This window comes from Lactuca sativa, chromosome 1, assembly GCF_002870075.4.
Source record: "Lactuca sativa cultivar Salinas chromosome 1, Lsat_Salinas_v11, whole genome shotgun sequence".
Taxonomy (NCBI): domain Eukaryota; kingdom Viridiplantae; phylum Streptophyta; class Magnoliopsida; order Asterales; family Asteraceae; genus Lactuca; species Lactuca sativa.
The window spans coordinates 98,092,947-98,103,304 of record NC_056623.2 but is presented as its reverse complement, the minus strand read 5'-3'; positions in this window follow the sequence as shown (position 1 = coordinate 98,103,304).

Below are 10,358 nucleotides of genomic sequence, written 5' to 3'. Positions count from 1 at the left end.
TTTGATTTTGGCTTCACGAGAGCATCTCTTGGATTGGACTTCTTAGCTGGCATTCCCTTCTTGCCCTTGGGATTCAGATTCTTGGCCTTGTGGGTTTGATTCTTGGCCTTCGTATTTTGATTCTTGCCCTTCTGCGCATTCCAGTCACCATTTTCTGAACGTGACCTTGAGAGGTTTCTTTTGGAAAATCTCCCTCTTGGCACATTCTGCCATCCTTGTGCGTAGTAGGCAACGTATGCACGATTTGGACAGTTTCAGGCAATGTTTCCAGGTGTTCCACAGTGAAAACATGTCTTTTTCTTCACTGGGAAGTTGTTTCTTCCTGCCCCTAGTGGCGTGTCCATGCCTTGTCTTAGGTTGTTCCCACATGCACACTTGCAACAAGCCGTCAGTTTCGCTTATTTTGGTGGCCTGTATTTCTCAACAGCATGTTGATTAGGAGTAACTGAGTTAGAAGCAACAGATTCAGAGTTCAAGGAGATATTGGTTTGTTCAATGGTGTTCTCCTTGTTCTCATCCTCTGGTACTTTACGTAGAAGCATTAGTATCGTTCAGCTCAACACCCTCAGTTGCCTGTTCAACAGCTGGTTTACCGTATACCATAAATGGTTCTCGGTCAATCTCATCCTGAGTCAAAGGTTTTGCAGTGTAGTTGTGATTATAGGGAGGAGGGACACCTTCATACCCTAGACCCTTGGTTTGATTATCTTTAAAACTCAATTGTTTTTCAACTAAGGACTCGACTGTCTTACTTGACATAGTATAATTTTTGAAACTAACATCTGTTTTTCCACACTTAATTTTCAAAGTGTCAAGTTCTTCAGTTACAGCTACAAGTTTTTTCTTAACGTGATCATAATTTTCACACTTGTTGCTGTAATCTTCTTGGAGCTTACGGAAATCCTTGATTTTGGCTTCTAATTGAGCTTTCAGAGGTTTCTGACCTTTCCTAAGGGTATATCGTTCATATTTCAGGTCCTCATTTTCCCTTTTTAGCAAATCAATTTGTTCGCGAACAAATTTAATCGTAGCTTCACAAGATGGAGTACATGAAACTTCATTTACCGAAATGGATGAGGAACTCATTTCTTTTAAAAAAAATATCCCCTTTGACTAAAAACTTAAAAGTCAACCTTAAAAGTCAAATTTAAAAGGTCAAACTCAAAAGTCAAACTTGAAAAGTCAAACCGAAAAGCTAAATTTGAAATTTTGAAAATTAAAAGAAAAAGTCAAAGTTTAAAGTCAAAGGTCAAACTTTAAAGTTGAAAGGCAAAATTTAAGGTCAAAAGTTAAAAATAAAATCAAAAAAATAAAAACTAAAATTTTTGGGTTGAAAAATGATTTTAAAAATAAAATTTTGAATTTTTGGGTTAAAAATGTCAATTTGAGAAATTAATAACCGAGAAGGGAGTCTTTAAGAATTAAAAACGGGAGGAGAAAGAACATCAGGGTTGCTAGAGTAGTTGGAAGGGCACTTGGATTAGTTGGGAGGAGACCAGGGTTCGATCCCCTGCACCTCCAACTTCGTTTCTATTTTTATTGGACGCTGCTGCTGCATGCGAGACCGAGGCTGGTGCGATGTGAGGAAGCGAGGACCACTACCGCTGCTGACCGAGACCGAAAACGTGTGAATCGAACACGTGCACCACAAACCCACCAGACCGAACACGTGCGAACCTCGGACCGAAAACACCGGCCGAGAACTCCGACCAAAAACGTGACCAAGAACCTCGGAAATCGCAGGTTACGACGAAAACGACGTTTTTTGCTCCTTTTTGCTCCAAAACTCAATCAAAAACTCGTTTTTATGAAAAACGCGAAGAACAAACCCCCCTTATTTTTCCAAGATCTATCCAAAAACGCAAAAATCTCTTCAAAATAAGATCAAATAAGCTCCAGATCTGGAAAAAAAATTGATTAATACAACCAAACTCTAATACCACTTGTAAGGTCCTTGATGGAAGGATCTTCACCAATGATCAATCAAGCATACGAAAACAAAGAAGAAATGGAGTAGAAGATGAATGAAACTGAGCTTGCATATGATTAATCACTTGAAATCGTCTGATACAACTCAGGGCTGAAAACTGATAAAAGTACTTACTAGGACCGCAAACAGTTTTCGGTTGGCAGACCGAAAACTGGTTTTCGGTCACACCTTAACCAAAAACTTTCCTACACCGAAAACATTAAGCATACACAAAACAACTCCAAAATACATTGACAAATTCCCTAACTCATCCATACATTGATACCTAGCCCAAACCATATATATATATTGGCCCTTCATTTTTTCTAAATTTTTTTATTTTATTATTTCTCCCCATAAATTTGTGCATAACAATGAAAATATGTACAAATTTAAATAAAAAAAATTAATAAACAAATTCTAATAAAACAAGGCTTTTGGGATCAAACGTTATGAAGCAAATTAATGAGGTTTATCAACACACACGTTCATGAAAAGCTCTGGTCAATCATTGATATTGTGATCCACTTAAACACAAATGACATTTTTCAGGATAGATCATGAGTGACGATATATAGCCACAATATTCCTAGATAGACTATTTTGTCTAACGACGACCAGGGATATTGTTGTCCACTTAAATTTAGCCAGTAAAATCTACCAGTCAACCTTTAGTTATGGGTGCAATTTATGTTAGTACACTGTAACATGTTCCCCACTTCATGGCATACCTCGGTAATCAAGGAAATTTCTTCAGAATCCTTTACTTTAGGTGAGTAAATAATCATTGTGTAATGCATATGTTGTGTCCCAAGTCCGATCTACCGGTTACGTAGAGGGCACAACATATGACTAACATATAGACTAGGATATATGTGAGAGACAACATATTAACTTAAAACTAGTGAACATCATCTGAGTGCATATGTTGTGACCCAGGTCGGATCTTCCGATCACACAGAGGGGACAACATATGGCTGACTAAGAAAGAAAGAATAACAATTTTAAACAAACCCAATTTATCAGAACCCCTTAGTCACCCCCTGTCAATACAAGAATTAAGGACAAAAGTCCATACGCCAATGAAGTGTTGAGCCACAGATCTAGATGATAGTTAACTTCAATTTATGTTAGAGGCCTCCTTGTCTATTTTGCTGTTAAATCTATCCAAGCATCATATTGTCAGTCCAAATGAGGTTTTCTAATTCTTAATGAATCCACATTGTCTAGTCCATTAGTCTTAATCCTTTATGCCTACCAACACATTGAACACAATGTTTAGACAATTCAACTTTAGTCCATTACACGTATTCCGTTTGCCCTTTATCACTAACTCATATCACTTCCCAAAAGATTGACACAAAATTTCCTTTTCTAAAAGTAAAACAAAATAAAGGAAAATAAGAAATACTAAATAAAAATGAAAAATAATTTTCAGTCTTCGAAACGTATCATCTTAAGAAATCCTACAAACACGAGCTTGGTTTTAAAAATTAGGTTTTTGGACGATTGAAAATCAGCATTATTATCACAGAGAATAAAAGAGTTAGAAAATTCAAACTGTAATTCAGCAATTGATGTAATCCCCATTTGTGATCTTTCCTTTTCCTTTCCCATAAAGGACACATGCTCTCCATTAAAATTCTGAATGTCATACATATGAGAGATGTCTCCTATCATGTGTCTGGAACAGACACTATCAACATACCGAAGTCTGATGATATTCCTCCATAACTGCTCTGGTATGGAGTGCGAAATTAACTGGTTTTGGGAACCCAGTCTATTTTGAAACTGGGTTACCTTTGCCATCTATGCATGATACGCATTTCCAAGTCATTTCCTATTTATCAAACACAGAAAATGATGAGATTTTAGAATTTTTAGGTGATTTAGGAGTCAAAACTTTTAGTACCCATCTGTAGTTAGGTTTAACCATTTTCTTATTTAACCAGATGGATGCTTTAGTACTTGTTTTGGAGCTTGAGACTGATCGTCTAGATGACTTTGACCTTATCGATGTTGGTTTGATTGAACTATTTCTCAAATCAGATCTCTTGTCAGACATTAACTTTTTCTTCTTGAGAGTCTGATTTTTGGTCTTGGCAGTATTCCAGTCATCATCACCTGATCTCGAGGAGTTTCTCTTGAAAGATCTTCCTCGAGATATGTTTTTCCTACCTTGAGCATAATAGGGAATATATGCACGATTTGGACAATTTTTGGCAATGTGAACAGGAATTCCACAGTTAAAACTAGTTTTTCTTTTAAAAGGTGTACGTTTAAAACTTGGTCCCTATCCAACTGAATTTCCACAAGTAAAAGCACATTTAACAGATTGTTTCACAACCTTATGTGGCTTAAAACTATTAGCTTTTGAAGATTTTTCATCAAAACTAGAATTATCTTTGAATCTCTCGCACCCATCTTGCACTGTTGCATTTTTTGCACATGAAGTAGAAACATTAGTATCGTTCACCTCAATATTATCAGTTTTGTCGGATTGTTCAGTCTTAACTAAAATAGTGACAATAGGCTGACCATGTTGAACAAATTTTTCTGTGTCTATCGTTTCAGTAGTTGGAGTATAGTTATCATTGAAAGGAGGTGGTACACTGTGATACCTTAGACCCTCACCCCGTTTGTCTCTCCATGTTAATCGTTTTTCTATCATTGACTCAACTATCTCACTTGACACATCGAATTTCTTAAAATTATAATCAACATCCTTAAAATTAGCCTTTAATGCATCAAGTTCAACAGTTAAGTTTTCAATTTTCTCTTTGGCAAAACGATAGTGAACGCATTTGGTGCTATATTCTTCTTTAATCCTGCTTAAATCTTTAGTTTGTGCTTCTAGTTTTTCTTTAAGCGGTTTATTGACTTTCTTAATCTCATAAATTTCATTTTTAAGGTAAAAAACCTCTCTAACTAATAATTCATTTTTCTCACGATATTTATTTATTTTATCTTCACAAGACTGAGAGCATGAGGTTTCACTTACCTCCTTGGTGATTGAACTATTGTAAGTGCTCATTATTTACCAACTGTAAAAATATGATTGTGCAATTTGATCTTGACCGAAAACCAAGATAAATGCCCTTTGGCCGAAAACCTTGAAAGTCAACCAGTTTGACTAAAATCCCTGAAAGTCAATTGTTTGACCGAAAACAATTACCAAAAACGATATATCTGGTGGAGAACTCTTCCAAACCGAGAACCCGATATCTTTTTACCGAAAACACCAAGTAGCCGCCAAAAGCGTTGAGACCTAGTCGAAATCGAGGTTTTGATCGGGTTTCCTTATCCAATGAATTCCAAATTTGGTAAACTACCAAAAACAATCTCCAACGCAATATCCTCTAAAATTAATGAAAAACACTAAGAAAATGATGAACACGATGAACAAAAAAAATCTTTTTCCCAAAACAGCCCAAAAACACCACAAACAAATTATTGTTTCGAAAGCAATTGATACCAAAACAGCCTTAACTCGATTTTATGGCTCTGATACCACTTGTAAGTCCCTGAATTCGGATCTATCAGAGTATCAATGCAGTTGTTTGAATTAATGCAGAATCTTAATCAAACAATGATGCGGAACAATAAATTCAATATATCAGTGTTGTAAATATCGGCCTAGGCGGCCGTCTAGGCGCTAGGCGGTCTGCAACTGATTACGATTAGGAGTGCTTGATGGAAATTGGTCAATATCGGTCAAACTCAGGCTAGGCGGTCCTCGACGGTCCTTGGCGGGAAGATTTGAAAAAAATTCAAAATTTCAAAATTTTAAATATTACATCAAAATTTTCAAAACTTCAAAATTTTAAAATTTTAAATATTCAAATTTCCAAATATTATACCAAAAGTTTCAAAATTTAAAAATTTTAAATTTTCAAATACTATTTTTTTCATAGGATATATTAAGTTTTAAAATAGTTTTATTAGTAATTTATGGTCCCCGATTAATCCTCCGATTAATTCCCGCCAAACCGATTAATCGCTTGACCCCAGTCGACCGCCGAGCTACCACCGAGCAATTTTTACAACCTTGCAATATATCAAGAAAACGTTTCAATAATATGAATGCATATAATTCTATTGAATAATTGTCAAGTACATTCAATCACTCTTCAGCCGAAAATCACTAGAATTCACCAAAAAACACATTAGCCTTGAACAACTATACACAGACTATATATATATATATATATATATATATATATATATATATATATATATATATATACACTAAACCGATAACCTAAAGCCCATACAAATTAAGCCCACCGAGAACACATTAAGCCCACCAAGAACAACATAATACATTCAAAACAAAGCATAAACCACTAAATATAGCCCAACAGTTTTGCATAAAGTCACCAAAATGACAGTCGTAGTACTCTTTAAGATAAAAAATTTAGGTAAAATGAACACCAAAATCGGAGTCCGTACAAGAGAGTTATGATTTTTTCAAAATCATTAAATCATATAAAAATAAGGGCTAAAAATAAAGTCAGAATTAGCCAATGGAGCCTAAAGGAAAGTTGTATTACTCGTCGAGAGCTATGCGTGAAAAAAAATGTCAAAAAACGAAGTCCTTATAAAAAAGTTATGGAATTTACAAAATCTGCGATTTGCGCCCCGTGCAGTGCGCGCCAAGTGTGCGACGCACACTTCTAGAAGGTGAAAACACGAACGATGGAGAGCCTGACATGTGTAACAAAGTGGCTGGGGAGATGTAGCCTTAAGGTGCGTGACGTGCACCCCTTTTACACACCGTGCGCCCCAAATTTGGCTATAAATAGAGTTTCATCCCCTATTTCATTCCTCACACTCTCCCATTTCATTTCTCTTGAGTCCCTTTGACTTTTAGCCCGTTTTCCCTTAGTTTTAGTCTACAGTGAAGTCGTGCAATCCCTAAAGTAGTAATAGCTAACAAGTAGAAGCTCTAAGAGTGCAATTTACAGATTTTTGTCCAGAGAATCTCTATAAGTTAAATTACACTCTATTTTATTCTAGTGTAATTATATTTAAATTCATAGCCGTTTTTATGAATTTATAAATATGATTATCAGTAATACGAAACGAACCCTACCTCTGATATCATCCTACCTAGTTGTCCCTTATCAGCTATAGATTAGTATACATTGGGATTGTTGAGGAATCAAGACTATTAATTAGTCATAAGTGGTAATAAACTAAGACTTAGAGATAATTGAAACTATATCCTATCAAAGGAAAATCCAAGTGCTAAAGTGAAGCGTTGTCTAACTTTCCAGGCATCCACTTTAACAAGTGAATGCATAGTTACCTTCAACTAACACATAGATATCAAGTACTCAATTTGCATAAATGCTTTATGTGTATCTAAGTTTATGATACCTGTGTTAGATGAAATAATGATTTTCTAAAATATCATATATGTATTTTACCGTACTCATAATGTATTGGGTAGGATGGGTAGAAGGAGATAAGAGAAATGAGATAACAGTTAGGGACCACAAGAGTATAGATAACGGTGAGAGACCATAAGAGAAAAGAAATAATGGTGAGAAACCATACCAAAGATAGATTAGTGGTGAGAAACGATGCCAGAGATAAGGCGAAAAAACCATGCCCAACAGAGATCAGTCATCAAGCAGAGTATTGATGGCGACCACAGACTATTCTAGAAAGTCTAGTGGAACACTAGCAGACTTGCAAATTGTAGGTGTTAATGAAATCACACAAACCTAGAGTATGGATTGTAGATTCATTTGAGTAATTTATTTTTCCTTGGTTACCTTATGAACGCGTAACCCTTAAGGTAGAACCCGAGCTATATATATATATATATATATATATATATATATATATATATATATAGAGAGAGAGAGAGAGAGAGAGAGAGAGAGAGAGAAATATAGAAATAGAGAGAGTAATGAGAATGGGTAATCAGGTTAACTATTTGGTGTGAATTATATAAAGAGATAATTTATATTATGGTGGGTTGAAAACTCTATGTACTCACCAGGTTTCCAACCTGACCCACTCAGTTTATTGTATCGCAGGTAATTGTATATGATGATATAGGCATCTTCCGAGATATATAAAGTAGATACAAACTATTAGTATAAAGATGTTGTAAGTCATCATTTATGCTTATGTTTCTTATATCGACGATGACATATCGAGTTTTATAAATAAAATACATTTTTTGGAAATCTCTTGATAAAAGTATTATCATGTTTTTGGGGACTAATTTCGCAAAAATAATCGTTTTAAAGAGTACTATGATTCAAAAAGTATAAACAAATCGGTCTTTTCTAGCCGTAAAAATGCGGATGTCACAATTTGGTCTAAATAGAGATTAATTTTATAGTTTGGCGTGTGATACTTAATCGCCTACCCTCCATGGTAAAGATCTCTAAACATAGGATTGTAGTACCTTCGACTCTACGTGATTTTTGTGGCGTAGAGGAGGAAATCGGAGCCCATCTCTTTTTACAATGTTGATGGGTACATGAAATTTGGACTTTATTGGGGATTTGGTGTGAATTAAGGATTGATGGGATTCATTCACTTGAAAAACTTCTATCAATCTCGCGTTGCTTCATACAATATACATTGCAAAAGAAAGTGACCAATGATGTTATTCTAACCACTCTTTGGTTCATTTGGCGGGCAAGAAACGATCTTGTCTTCAATTCAATTGTTACATCGTAGGTCAAAGTTGTTGGGGAAGTAAAAGAAAATGTGTTTCTTTGGGTAAAAAACAAAGGTAGAGGGTTCTCTTTAACTTAGGAAAAATGGTGTGTATCCTCTTTCACGGTTTGACAAATAGATGGGTGGGGGAGGGCTTAGGAATTCTTGGTGTTATTTGGTGTTATGTTTACTGCAGCAAGTGTCGGTTTGGTGTGCGTTTGAATCTAATGGGTAGACATATTATAGGTATTGCTGCAATTAAACATTTTTGGTGGGTTGTGTTCTTTTGTGGTCATCAGTTGAGGGGGCTGTCTACACTTGGTCTTGGTGTGTATGTGTGTGTGATTGTTAATCAGGTATATATTGCTTGACCATTTTGGAAATTCTTTGAGATGGGCACTATGTTTTCTAGGCATTTGACACAGGACAGTGACAAAGCTCATATATTTACTGCTACACGAAGGGTTGAATGTCTATTACTACAAAATGATGGGTTGGACGATTTTACCCCTCGCTGGAAATCAAGGTTGCTGCTAGTTTGCACCAAGGGCTTATTGAAGTGGATATAATTGGTTGTCTTCGGAATTGAATAGCTGAAGTATGGTCTTTGAATAAAAGTTGTTCCTTCCATTTCTGAGTTCGTGCTCCCACTGGAGTCCACTTCCAATCTATGATGCTCTGATAATGTTTCCATTTTATAAGCTTGGGACATTTACTTTCAATTGATATACTTCCCTATATCCACTGATTTGGGTGTTGTTTATTTTTCTCTTCCTTTGTGTTTTAGTTGGTTTGTTTGCTGCATGAGGTTTATGCCCTTTCTTTCTTTATTGTTTGTTGTACTCTTTTATGGTCCAGCTTCACATTGGTTCCTTTTTAATCAATTTCATTGTTTATATATATATATATATATATATATATATATATATATATATATATATAATGAGAACACCCAAAAGGTTGAGAACGCAAGAACAATTGTAGACTAACCATTCCACAAGGGCATAAAAGGAATTTTACAATGTAATTAAATATGGATAATTAAATAATCCCTACAATCATGGGATGTTGTTTAATTGATTGACTTTTAACCTAAATATTAGAAATGAATTTAATCTATTTTTAATCAAATAGATTATTACAAAATACTTTTTACTATGATCAAAAAACGTTTTTTTTAAACAATTACCAATATATAAAAAAGAGTGATGAATTAATCATTTCAACCGAATATTTGTAATTATGCCAAAATAAAACATATTTGCAATCATATATGAATCCGTTGTAATCGTGAATGAATAGATGAATTAAATTATAATAATAAACGAATGTAACACAATTTATAGAGAAAAGTTACAATACAACTATAATCATAAATAAATAAAAACATATTGGATACATATCTAGATTGTACACCTATTCATAAATAATAACACAAAAAGTTACAATGTAATACATATCTATTTTTTTATAATCACATATCAATACAACATAAACAAAAATTAGAATGAAAACAATTAACTATTATTATATAATCATAAATGAATAAGTCAAGATCTTCTCCACTTTGTATTGTTTGGTTATATATTAGCACTCCAACATTCCATTTGTAGAAGCATCTCCATTTCCTCTGCACACCGTTAAATAAAGAAATAAATACAATTAACAATCAATTAAATGAAACACATTTAATAAAACACATATG